Source organism: Sturnira hondurensis, unplaced genomic scaffold (assembly GCF_014824575.4).
Source record: "Sturnira hondurensis isolate 20B ecotype Veracruz unplaced genomic scaffold, ASM1482457v3 Scaffold0013299, whole genome shotgun sequence".
NCBI lineage: Eukaryota > Metazoa > Chordata > Mammalia > Chiroptera > Phyllostomidae > Sturnira > Sturnira hondurensis.
In genome coordinates, this window is record NW_028085930.1 from 11,767,799 (window position 1) to 11,781,907 (window position 14,109).

The 14,109-nt window shown below is 37.4% G+C and overlaps 1 pseudogene; it reads left to right on the forward strand.

The window, feature by feature from the left end:
• Nucleotides 1-884: 884 nt before the first annotated feature.
• LOC118997514 (40S ribosomal protein S8-like) overlaps nucleotides 885-14,109 on the forward strand; it is a 26,107-nt pseudogene continuing 12,882 nt past the window's right edge.

Consider the following 14,109-nt stretch of genomic DNA (forward strand, 5'->3'; position numbering starts at 1 on the left):
CTTAAACAGTGTTTTACTCATAAAAATATATGCAATTAGGCAATGCATTTACTATTTCATACTTTTCCAAAGTACCTTTACATACGTAATAATAATTGCCATCACCACTGTCCCTAGGAAACAATAGGAAACCAGTTACTACTACCACGTTGCCGATTATAAAACAAGAAGACTTAGAGAGTTCAATTATTATCTGGTCATGCCATGCGGCACCTAGAACTTAGATCCCTGATTCTAAGTCTTATCCTCTCAAACACCCTATTATTATTCAAGAAATAAGTGAACCTTTGGCCACACAATCTCTTTTTAGTTTGGTACCAGCTCCCATGTATTTGCTGTAGCCCTAGTGAGAAGTGGCAACATCTGAGGACACACAGTACCCTGGGGCTTGAGTCCAGAGGTAAACTGGGAAGGGCTATGTTGGAAGAGCCAGCATCCAAGAGACGCAGCATCTATGGAGCAGCTGAATGAGAAGGTGGAGCAGGCCTTTCAAGATGGATAGACCAAGGAGGGGTATGGGACTGGAAACTGGGGATACGAAAGTCTGGTCGTCACTTAGGAGGTGATGAGCAAGAGCCACATGGCCAAAGTCATCTGCCATTAGTGTGTGGCCGCATGGCCTGTGAGTAGATCATCACATAGTTGTCACAATCAGCTAATGCCACTGGGAGATGTGCTTTCTGCTTATTAGCTCCCAGTGCTGGAAGGACAAGAGGAAAATGGATAAGGCCAAGAGAAAGCAATCGTGGAGAAAACTAGTTTGACTTTATTCTGGTTGGAATTTTAAAGGTCAAAGACATTCTCAATGATTATACTTGATGCAGCCCAGCATACAAAATAAGAAAGAAAAAAGAAGCCTTGGAATTCAATACCAAACAATCATTATGTATGAACGATACACCTTCTCATCATCCAAGACTGGAAAGCTGAAAGGAATGTGCAAAGTCAAGTACAAACCACGGGTTCTTGGAGAATGGAATCCTATTCAGCCAAGAGTCAGTTATTCTCACAATGTGTTTTCACATCCTAAGTGGTACTTTGCTGGATAAGCTGTCTGAGCAGCGTGCGTTGGATTTCCACCAGCTTCCAGAGCTGTAGGAAAAGAAAATGATCACTTGTGTATCTCCGTGGTTTATCAGGAAACATAGAAGAATTAATGTATTTATTCTTTCTTCTGAGATTAAATGTAATTGCTTTAAAAAGATAATCATGCTATTGTTTGAATTGCATGCATTTCTTATGAAGCGCTAATACATCTTCCTGTAGTCTGACAAAACGTATGGTCTCTTATCTTCATTTCCCTGTGGATAAATACTTTGTTAATTAATAAAGTATTATATAAGCGCTTAGTGTCTGCATTTAGCAGTGCAAGGATTTCATTCAGATTATGTTAATAGATTGTTCGCATTATTTCTTGCATTAATTACAACTTCTTTCTGTGGTTTCATCATAAGAGCATTGTCTCTGTGAATACAGGGGGCTTTTTGGATTATATTCTTGTTTGACTGCTAAAGTAATGCTAGGAAAGTATCATTATGTCAAAAACTACTCTCTAGGACTTGGATCAAAAGACAGAAACAGACATTCAATTATTTCAAAATCTTAGAGGCGACACAATTAGTTAGAGTCTGCCCTAGTTGAATCAAAATCAAGTAATTAGGGAATTTCTCTGGAACCCACAATATCTTAATAACAAATTCATGAAATAGGTATTTGATATCATGATACCTTAGGCAGAATTATGAAAAAAAATGGAGAGATTTCCTCCTAGTAATTGATAAACGTAAAATGTGGAGGAAGCAAATATGTGGGGTGGGTATGAATCTGAGGCCACAGGTGTGCAAGAAACTTTATTTTCCTTGAACCAACTTAGTTCTGACTTATCTTGCTGTGCTGTTGGGAAATTTAATCACAGTTATTGTGTGACATGCCCTACAAAGGTTCTGGAATCTTAGGTAACTTCTAGAGATGAGGAAGCTGCTAGGCATTAGCCCATCAAGGTTACCACTGAGGCACGATAGGCCTAATTCTCAGGGTCCCTTTAAGTCTGACTGTGCTCTATCTGTGCTCAAGGCATGTGGCATATTTTGGAAGGCTGGGAATGACTGTCCATTCCAGGGATGAGCTCCCCCAGCCATACATGATGAGCACATCCCCTCATTGGCCTACAGATGAGTTCCACTACCAAGAACTATGACATCCCACCCTCCAATTTTCTGCTCCACCTCTTTTTGTCTTTTCTTGTGCGTGATTCTCTCCTCACACCTCTTGCTTGAACCACCACTTACTGCTCTCTCTCTAGTTGCCTTCAGAAGCCAACGAAGCATCAGTTTTTTAGATTTTTCAAGTTTCAAGAAACTGGAGGTTTCTGCCAGGCTAAAACAACACAGAGGTCTGTTTGCAAAAGAATGAGTTATGAGCTTAGAATACAGGTGAAAGAAATAGACAGGGCAAACAGTACTATCCTGCAACACAAAAATATCTTGGAATATAAACTGTTTTCCAAAGAAATGTAATTTTATTTTTTAATAAATTAAACATTCCAAAACACAGTCCAGCTGTCATTATTTTATCTAAAGAAAGAAATGATTTAGAAAAATTAAATTAACTAGGTTGCATTCAAAATTTGCAAAGGCCCAAATTTGATGTTCTAGATGACAATGTGATAAAACATTAACAGTTGATGTTTAATCTAGTTACATTTGTTTATTAAAATATTTAGGTTGTTTTTACTTTATTTCTTAAATATTTCTAAGAAGCATAATTCCTGAAGTTAAAAAGCATATTTTCTTTCCTCCCTTTTTATGTCCACACACATTGTCATCCTCACCTCTCGAGTCCTTCAGTCCCAACCCCTTCAAGGTCCACTCAGCTCCATGTGCGTGGCTCTCATCACCACCTCTTGCTCTTAAGTCTAGACTTCTCCCATATCTAGGGTAGTAGAGTTAGCTACTAAATGAAAATACAGAACATTCCACTAATTTTGAAATTCTGATAATAAGGAAGAATTATTTAGTATAAGTATTATCCATGCAATATTTGGAACATATTTATACAGAAAATTTCATTATCATTTACCTGAATTTCAAAGTTAACCAAGTTTTCTGCATTTTACTAGCAAACCTACTCAAATCCCCAGGGTAAGACCTTTTCCCTACAACCTCTCCCACCTCCTCTCACAGAAAATTGCTACATTTAGAAAGCCAATGTAGAAAAGGTGAAAGAATCTTCAAAGGAAGCCACTGTTGTTTGAATACCCCCAAACCTCTGAAGATTTCTCACCCGGAGCTCCCAGACCCTGAGCTGTCTGAAAAATGGGAAACTGACCCCCAGAGGCACAAATCCAACAGCCTCAAGATTCCACATTTAGGGCAGAAATAGAGTTGACCTAAAAAGTTAATCTGTGGTTGGAAGACAGTTTGTATCACATAATGAAAAAAACTTGACCAGGTTATAATGATCAGGCATTCTGAATTCACGAAATAAAGAGGAAATTTCACACTGCAGTTGAAATGAAAGGAGCTTTTGGATTTTTTCAACTCAATAGCCCTAGATTTAGGAAGGTAGGCTTATTTCTTCAACAGTTCACTTTAGAAATCAAGCATTTGGACTATGAAGATCCTTATTATGAAGAGAGGTGTGGCTGGGGAGGCAAGGGCCATCCAACTTAGCAATTGTGCTTTTCAAGCATTTAATGTAGCTGAAGCAAAGGTAGAGTAGCAAAGATTATTCCTATAGGACAACAGATTTAAACTTATAGGCCAAGTTTTGCAAAGTAAGAACGTAAGGCAAAATAGGAACAGTGTAGGCTATGGTCCTTCCGGTTCAATACAGTCTCCAAGATGCTTTCAAGTTGAACATGTCTCTGAGTCTTGCAAAGATATTTCATAAATGGTTTTTCTTAAGTTGTTGCTTATTAAATCAAATCTGAATCTGGCAAAGTAATAGCACAGGCCAGGGGAAGCCAGTAGATGATGCATTAATGCAGCCTTGAAAATCATTTTCAAGTCTTACTCAGCAACAAAATTTGGTTACATTCCACTTTATATGGGATGATTTCATTCCTTTGTTTTCCTAATCAACCCATCGTCTGCAATGGCCATTTACATCAAACATTAAGGTTAACAAAAGGGTATTTCTTATTATAATGAATTCAAAAGGATAGGAGAATACCACCTTCTTTAGCAAACGCAGAGTGAGGAACTCTGACATTTAACTGTATTTATACTAAAAGATATTATCCAGAAAAAATGACTGCAGATTAAGGCAGATCTGTGTTTAAAACTCATCTCTGTCATTTACTAGCTTTGTGACTTTAAGTAGGTCCATTAACCTCTCTGAGTCTCCTTAATTGTAATATGCAATAATAATGTCTCACACATATGACAGTTGTAAGAATTAAAAATAATATGGGTAAAGTGCTTCACGCATAATAATACCTACCTACCTTTTAATGAGGTTTATTAAGATACCCTGAGGCTCATAAAAGAGACTTGCTAAGATCTCTTGGGTGATATTTCTCAAAATGTGTTGGGAAAACATTAGTCCTTATTAGTTTTATAAAAGGTTTCTACTATCGAGTAAGTTGGGGGAATGTGTTCTATAGGCACGTATTAGAAATTGTCAAACTCGTTCATTTTTATAAAAGACTCTGAGAAACCCTGCAACTAAGAAATCTGTTTGTTTAATGCTGAGTTTTCCAAGCTTAAGAATCTAGTAACTTTTTATTTGGCAGCAACAGAAATCCAAGTCTTGGGAAAATCTTGCTTCTTGCATTAAAAAAGAAAGCAAATTTATTAGTATTTGCTCAGTGGAGGACATATGTCCACTTGTGTTCATTTCAACATTGCTGAGTTTCTTTCTGACTGATTATTTTAACCTTTATTTTTAATTCGTAAAAAGAAATTGGAGGAAATTCCATTTATTCAAAAAGTACCAATTTATTTCCTTACGGAGGAGTATTTCTTGTGCACCTTTTAAGTTTAAAATTCTGCTATCTGACCCGATCCATTTCTTTAAGGAATGAAGAAAATGCACCAAACCTTCGTCTTGTGAATAAAACATGCTACGGTCCCAGCGTCTGAGGATAGAGACCCTGGATCGCCTGCGCTCCCCCTTGGAGCCTCTCTCCTCAGCTCATTCTCTCAAATTCCATCTGCTTCTGCCTTTGCTGTTCTCTTCACCTAGGTCATCGCTTCACCACACTGATATAAATGCAATACACTCCTCTGCTCGTTTTGTCCTCAAACTTTATGCCTTCCCCACCTATTCCCATGAGCACTTGCATGTAAAGAGCATTTCCACCAGCAGCTGCACAGAATGTTGATTGACCAGGTCATTTTCCCACCTGGGTCCTACACTCCAACCTCTGCTGGACTCTCCTGCTTTGTAGGGCCCTGACAGAAAGATGCTCGCTTGATCTATCCCAGCTTCAGAAGTTAGATCCAGATATTCTTAAAAACCCAGAAGCAAGCTGTTGGTAACCAGCGAATCAAGAGTTGTTGGTGATACACAGATAGGGTGGCAGCAGCAGTTGTTACGTGGATAGTAGATATGATGTGGTATTCAAGACAATGGCATGTATTAGCAGATTGATAATGTAGTCTTATTCACGCACTGTTTTAGGATTTTGGAAGGCGTAGTTTATTGGTAATAATCCAGAAGCTTCCAGTTTGCTCCCATCCCGTCTTTTTGAGCACTTTCATACCTGGCCGTCATGCCAGGAGCCCAGAGATCAACAGCTTCGATCCCATAGGCCTTGTGGAAAGTGCCAGTTGCGAGAGGCAGCCAGAGCATTTGTCCCATAATCTCACTTTCTAGACTACAGAGCCATCAAAAGCCTGCTGGGCTGGCAGGGGCTGCCTCGGTGATGTCCAAGACCAGGGCCATGGCAGGGAGAGGGCTGAGGTATTTTGGCACAAGGGATGGAAATAGTTTCTCAGCACCTGCCCACAGTATGCTTGCTTCCAGGTGCTATGACAAACACCTTGGCTTTTTTATGACTCTCTGAAATTATTCCTCAGCTCAACATAGGACCATAAACAAAAAGGAATATGGATGAACTCCCTGAATAGTGAAATGTAAGACACCTATTAGAGCAGAATGCAATCTACCTACTCATAATCAATCTTTGGTTGTGTTTTTTATGTTGTTGAATTCATGCATATAAAAGCTTGCTGTAATAAAATTCCAGTATAGGTTTTCCATCAAGGTTCAACTTCCCAGAGAAGGAGGCTCTTGATTAAAAAGTTCCATGACAAGAGCTAACACATATAGCCATTTTCCAATAGAAGCACTATTCTAAATATTTCACATCTATTGACTATCTTAACCTTCACAAAAGTCCTATAAAGTAGATATTATTATTATTATTATTATTCCCATTTTAGAGATGAGAAATAAAGGAAGAGACATTAAATAGCTCTAAATATGGGGACTTAAGCATTGAGGTTGATGGTGAGCAGTTAGAGAGCCAATAGCCCAGTTGCTGTGAGGATGCAGTAGGTGGGCACAACCCCCCACCCCAGAAAACTTGAAGTTGACAAAAGGAGACCTTTGACATCATGACTGCCTGAATGATCATTGAAAGCTATTCTACTTGAATTTGGCCTCAGTTTGCCTATTTTTAAGATGAACACATGCTTATCTTCACCCTGAGTATTTAAAACACCATGGAATTCCTAATAACTACTGAGAATGACATGGGAGCCACTATTAATCAGTAATTTAAAGCTATGGGAATGTAAGAGCCACAGTTTGAGCTGTGATTTTGTGCAGTGTGTTAGGCTCATGCAACTAGAATTAGGAAATGACTTGGAGTGATTTTTCTGGCACCAATGGGAGTTTCTTGGTAAACCCTTAAGGAAGGGGGGCAGTCCTGTTTCATTCAGAGCAATTTTTCTACTCGGGTCCAAAAATTAGGTTGATGCAAATAAAATTGTTTATATTCAACCAATTTTGACTTAGAAAATGATGATTACATATGGCCAATCTGACATAAAACCCTACTTTATGGGGCTCCTAGGAAAAAGCATGCTTGATTAGGTTAAGTCTGAAAAAGCATAGGCTGAAATATCATAACAAACTTATAGCAACCTCGAATATAAGATGGGGAGGTAGGTAGGTATGCAAACTCCACACATCCTCGTGCTGATTCAGTCTACGAGACCACAGATAACATAGGTGACACCCCTGGAAACCTAGGATTTGTGTCCCTATGCCCAGTATTCCAGGGAATCTTGGTGGAACCATGCTTGACCTTTTCAGCAGGAAATCGTAAACACAAATCTGCAAGACCTCTTGCAAAACAAATAAAAGAAGACAATAATAACAAATCCTCTTCCTAGGATTATTTTTTGGTTCTTTTGGAAATATTTTTTGGTTCTTTTGGAAAGACGGTGAGGTAATGTAATGCGACTCTGTAAAACACTTCTATGACTCCCATTGTAATCTGTGATACCTCCCTACAAAAACAGGTTTAGAGTCATTCATTGCAGCTCATGCTGTCAGTTTGGACTAAGTCAAGAAGCACAAGTGGGCAAACAATTTTTCGATGATGAAATCTAGAAATCTGTTTGGAAGACCCCGAGCAATGTCACTGGTGCTGTCTGATGCGGCAGTGCCATCAGCGTGAAGTGGAACAGCTCGCTCTGCTTTAAAGGGCCTGGCAAAAGAGGCGCATGTCTCTGCATCTCACAAGCACGAGCAATAAACATCATGTTACTGCAAATTCCATTTTTATAGCACAGATTAATAATGTATGAGCATGCTTTACTTACTGCCATCCCAATGGATTTCCAACTTTTAATTCTAAATTTTTTAAAGAATGTATTTATATTTTTCACATTATCATGTGATGCTATATATGTAGTAGAAGTTATAGACACATAAAAATACAAACTATGAATTTTGGAAGAATCATCTTTTTATCCTTAGCCATTTTTAGTGTCTCTAGAGCAATCAAAAGTGTCACTGCATGTACTCAGAAAGTAAGAAAAGAACTGAAACATATCAATGTTGTATCTTCCTGGGGATTTCATTATTTACAAGTGAATTGTGCAGGTGAGTACAAAAGAATGTTGTCTTAACACTGCCCCCAAAAGAATCTCTCAGAAATTGAAAATTAATGTGAAGGTTGACTCTGGAATGACTGACCTGGAAAATGCCATACTAGTGAGGGTGCATGTTCACTTTCACATAACATACACACACGCACACACATAATATACGCCCATACAATGTGCACAAGTGTGCACACACAAAAATATTTGCACAGATAGAATGTGATGACTAAGACCTTCTTCCTGCAGTCAAGATACAATGTCTTAAATTGGAAATGTCATTTTTCAGTCGGTGAAGTTATTCAACCTCATACTTAGACCACAGATGGGAAATTATGTTCAGGCAGCTCACCTGCGAGCTCTTTGGCTTGCTGTGATTAAATTGGCCAGCGACGCAGTTGGGTGAAAGGTACTTACTGTCCCACCACTTGGGTTGTTGAATGAGCTCTACAACTTCTGCTTGTCTCTCTGTTTTTGGCTCCTCCTCTTCTTTATTATGTTATCCTAGATTTTTAATCAACCTTATTTTTAGACGGTAGATACGATCTCTCCCCAACACCCACTATACACACCACGTAGGTGGGCTGCTAATTGCATGAGGCCATTAGGACAGTCATATCCCTGTCTCTAGGGTTTATTCTTCAGAAATTGACTTTACAAAATAACCTCAGAGGGATGCACCAGCCCTGCTGTGAGATAATTTGAGTTTTGCTTGCCCTCACCTTATGAGGAAGATGATTGTTGACCTAATATTAGCTCAATTCCTCCTTCCTTTTTCAGGGTGGCAATGTACCCTTCTAAAAATAGTCTATTGCAGCTAGAGATGAACATGGGATGTAATTTTAGCCAGTAAAAATGGCCAAGATTTTCTGAGAATGTTCAGATTTTGCAGTATATAGGTATTAGTCCTTCCTGTTGCAACTGCTTTCTTCCTGTAACAGAAGTGAGATAAAGGTGTGGCTGGTATATTGCACCCATGAGGTATCGAGAGGCTTGGACTCACTCCCTTTGTACTTTTTATTACTTGATCAAAGTAAACCTTACATGCTTAGGTGACTATAGTCATGGGTTTTTGTTACTTTCAGTTAACCCTTTCCTCAACTGACATACAGTATTAGTCTGGATTATCCTGAGTACCAAAACCAATAAAGCTATATTATAAAAAAAAAAATCAGCTCACATGATCATGGAAGTAAGAAGTCCCACAATCTGCCATCTGCAACCTAGAGACACATGCAAGCTGATAATGTAGTTCTAGCCTGAGTTCAGTGGCCTGAGAACCAGAGGAGCCCGTGTGGTCTAAGTCCTAGTCCAAATTTAGGAAAAGACCAATGTCCCAGATCACACAGTCAGATGGACAAGGGAAAGTCTCCCCTCCTCTGCTGTTTTGTACTAACCTGTCCCTTCGTAGATTGAAAGGGCTATCTGCTTTACTCCGTGTATTGATTCAAATGCTAATCTTATCGATAAATACCCTCACAGACACACCCAGAAATCTTTAGCCAAATACCTGGACACCCTGAGATCAATCAAGCTGACACATACTCTTAACCATCATGCATACCTTACATTGCCTTACTAGCAACAACAGAAGTTTTGGAAAACACTGTACGTAAAATAGGCTTCATAGTTACCTAGCGAGTACTCTACCCAGCAAGGGCAGAAGCCATATTCTTCTCAAGCACATATGAAATATTCTCCAGGACAGACATATGGTAGGCCATGACACAAGCCTCAGTAAGTTTAGAATGATTCAAGTCATACAAAATGTGTTCTTTTATTACAATGCAGTGGAATTAGAGATTAATAACGTAAATTTGGTGATTTTACAAATATGTGGAAATTAAACAAGACACTACTAAATAATTAATAGGTCAAAGAAAAATCACAAGATCAAAGAGAAAACACTTTATGAGGAACAAAAAAAGACACAACATAGCTCAATTTATGGAATGCAGCTAATGTAGTGCTTAGAAGAAAATTATAGCTATATATACCTACATTAAAAGAAAATAAAAACTTCAAATCAACAACTTAAATTTCCTCCTTGAAGCACTGGAAAAGGAGCAAACTGATTCTATACCAAGCAGAAGAAAGGTAATAATATGCATTTGCTTGGGAATTAATAAAATAGAGAATTGGGTAACAACAAATGAGATCAACAAAACCAAACTTTGGTTATTTGAAAAGATCAGCAAAATCTATAAATGTAGCTAAATGACCAAGGAAAATGATGAAAGACTCAAATTGTAAAGTCAGATATGAAAGATGGTACATTATTACCAACTCACAGAAATAAAAACATTATGGGGGAATACCATGACCAACTACATGCCAGTAAATTACAAAGTTTAATTAAAGAAAAATTCATAGAAAGACAAAAAAAAACCAAAACTAACTGAAGAAGAAATGAAAAATCTGACTTACAACAAGTAAAAAGATTGGATTAATAATAAAAAAACTTACTAAGAAAACCCCAGGACTAAATGCATGGCTTCACTGGTGAATTTTACTAAATGAATACTTAATATTAATTCTTAAAAAATTCTGCCAATAAAATTAAAAGAAGCAAGAACACATCTAAAATACTAAAACCAGATGAACTCACAAGAAAACTAAAGATCAATATCTCTTATTTATAAATGTAGATATAAAAATTTGCATCGAAATACTACCAGATCAGATTCAGGAATATGTAAAACAAATTATATACCATGACAAAGTGAAATTTTTGATGTTAAAACATCAAAAATCAATTAATGTGATATACCACATCAATAGAATAAAGGACAAAATCACATGATCATCTCAATACATGCAGGAAAAGCATTTCATAAAATTCATCACTCCTTCATGACAAAAACATGTAACAAACTAGGAATAGATGGGACTTTCTTAATTTCATAAGGGTATCTATGAAACACCTTTAGTTAACATAATATCTAATACTGAATGCATAATACTGAAATACTAAATGATTTCCCCTCTCAGATCAGGAACCACTTCCAGCCACTTCATTTAACATTGTGCTAGGAGTTCTAGCCAGGGTAATTGGGCAATAAAATAAAATAAAATATAATAAAATAAAATAAAACACATCCTAGATTGGAAAGAAGTAGTATCACCTCTATTTGCAGATGACATAATTTTATATATAGAAAATTCTGAGAAATACACTAAGAAATATTAAACTTAATAAATGAATTACACAGTTTGCAACATATATGATCAATATACAAAATTCAATAGTATTTCTACATGGTAGCAATGAGGAAGCTAAAACATGAAATTAAGAAAACAATTCAGCTCCCTGGCTGGCGTAGCTCAGTGGATTGAGCACAGGCCTTCGAATCAGGGAATCGCAGTTCAATTCCCAGTCGGGGCACATGCCTGGGTTGCAGGCCAGTTCCCTGCAGGCCAACTCCCAGCAGGGGACGCACAAAAGGCAACCATACATTGATGTTTCTCTCCCTCTCTCCTTCCCCTCTAAAGGTAAAGAAATAAATAAATAAATCTTTAAAAAAAGGAAACAATTCAATGTAAAATAGCATCACAAAGAATAAAATAATTAGAAATAAATTTAACAAAAAAAGTTCAAGATTGATATTCTGAAAACTGTAAAGCAATATTGAAGAAATTTAAAGACCTCAATAAATGTAAAGACTTCCTATAACCAAGGATCAAAAGACTGAGTGCTGTGAAGATGGCAATGCTCTACACATTGATCTACAGATTCAACACTCTCACATCAAAAGGCCAGCTGACTTCTTTGTAGAAATTGACAAGCTGTCCCTAAAATTCATGTGGAAATTCAAAGAACTTAGAATAGCCAAAAATTCTTTCAGACAACCAAATTTGGAGGACTCACACTTTCTGATTTAAGATTTAATACAGAACTAAAGTTATCAAAACTGTTATGAAAATGTACATTTAGATCTTTGAAAGAGGAGTGAGAGCCTAGAATGAAAACCTAACATCAATCTTCAACAAAGGTACAAGAGAATTCAATAGGCAAAAGTATTCTTTCCAACAAATGATGGTGAGAAGACTAGATATCCACCTGCTAAAAGTGAAGTTAAACCCTAACTCATGCTATATAAACATTTAACTCAAAATGTATCAAAGACCTAAATATAAGAGCTAAAAGTATAAAACTCTTAGAAGACAATATAGGCATAAATCTTCATGACCCTGAATTATGCAATGATTTCTTAGGTATACAAATACAAAATGCACAAGCAAAAAAATGGGTGTAATGTATATTTTTTTAAAGATTTTATTTATTTACCTTTAGAGGGGAAGGGGAGAGGGAGAGAAATATCAATGTACGGTTGCCTCTCGTGCATCCCCCACTGGGAACTGGCCTGCAACCCAGGCATGTGCCCTGACTGGGAATCGAACCGTGATCGTCTGGTTCGCAGGCTCACACTCAATCCACTGAGCTACACCAGCCAGGACATGGATGTAATGTATATTCTTAAAATAAAAAAAACTTGTGCTTTAAACTATACCATCAAGAAAGTAGAAAGACAACCTACAAAATGGGAGAAAATTTATGTAATTCTTATATGTGATAATAACAATGAGATACTACTTCCCACACACTACAATGGCTATAGGGCAAAAGACAGAAAATAACATGGACTGGTAAGGATGTAGAGAAATCAGAACTCACATACACGGTAATGTCGTGAATGGAAAGCAGTTCAGCCACTTTGGAATAGGTCTGGCAGTACCTGAAACGGTCAAACATAGAATTACCATGTGATCTAGCAATTGCCCTGCTATGTATATACCCAGGAGAAATAAAAACTTAGGTTCACATAAAAAGTTTTACATCCATGTTTATAGCAGCCCTATTTACAAGAGTCCAACATAGAAACAACCCAAAAGTCTATTATGTGATAGATGGATCAATAAAACTATCATATCCATACACCAAAGTATTATTTGGTGATAGAAAGGAGTGAAATGCTGATGCATGCTACGAATGGGTGAACCTTGAAAACTTTGCACCAAGTGAAACAAGTCACTCATGAAGGACCACATGTAGTGTGACTCCATATATATGAGATGTTCAGAATAGGCAAAGGTAAAGAGACAGAACAGTGATTACCTAGGGCTGGAGAATGGGGGTGGGGAAAGATTAGGGATGATAGATGGTACCTGGGCAGGGTGGGGTTTCTTTTAAGGGTGATGAAAATATTTTAAAGTTGATTGTGGTGATGAATATACAACTATGAATGTGCTAAAAATCACTGAATCACACACTTTAAATGAGTGAATTGTATGGTGTGGTACAAATAAGGCAGTTTAACATACAGTAAGAGCCAAACGTTAGGATCTCTATAAAATGAGAAAAGTAGGAATATATATGCAAATATATAAATCATATATATATTCTCTGTCCAATACAGTATCCACTAGCCACATGTGTCTATCTAAATTTGCATTTTCATTAATTAATGTTACCCTTTAATTCTTGCCTTAAAAAAGGTGCTTAATTTATATTAGCTCCCTGCTCCTATCTACAATCTCATCAAGAAGTCCAGAACCATTGATGTATAATAGTTTCATCAGCACCTGAATTTGAAAGTTTACACAGAAGAAAAGTAGTTTGTAAGACTGAAGACAGAGAAAGATGAGATTCTTGGCATATTAAGATTTATCCTATTAGTATGTAAATAGTGGGTATTAATTTAGAAAAACAAAGGTGATTTTGACAGTTAAGTGCCAATATTTCAACTTCATCTGAGGGGGAAACGTGCAGTTGACTGACTCAAAGGCATTCAAGTAGGAAGTTTTTTTCAGTTGCTATGTCACTCAAGAATAAAAGGGTAGGACTTCCGCCAAGATAGAGGCATAGGTGGAAACACTGTGCCTTCTCCCACAACCAAGTTTGAATAAAACAAAGGTTTGGAGAAACAAAGACACAACCAAAGGACAGAAAATTGAATTATACGGAAGTCCGACTACATCTAACCGTTCAACGGGGACGGTAAGAGGGGCGGAGCCAGCAGCGAGCAGGGTCGGGCAGGACAGGGCCCCC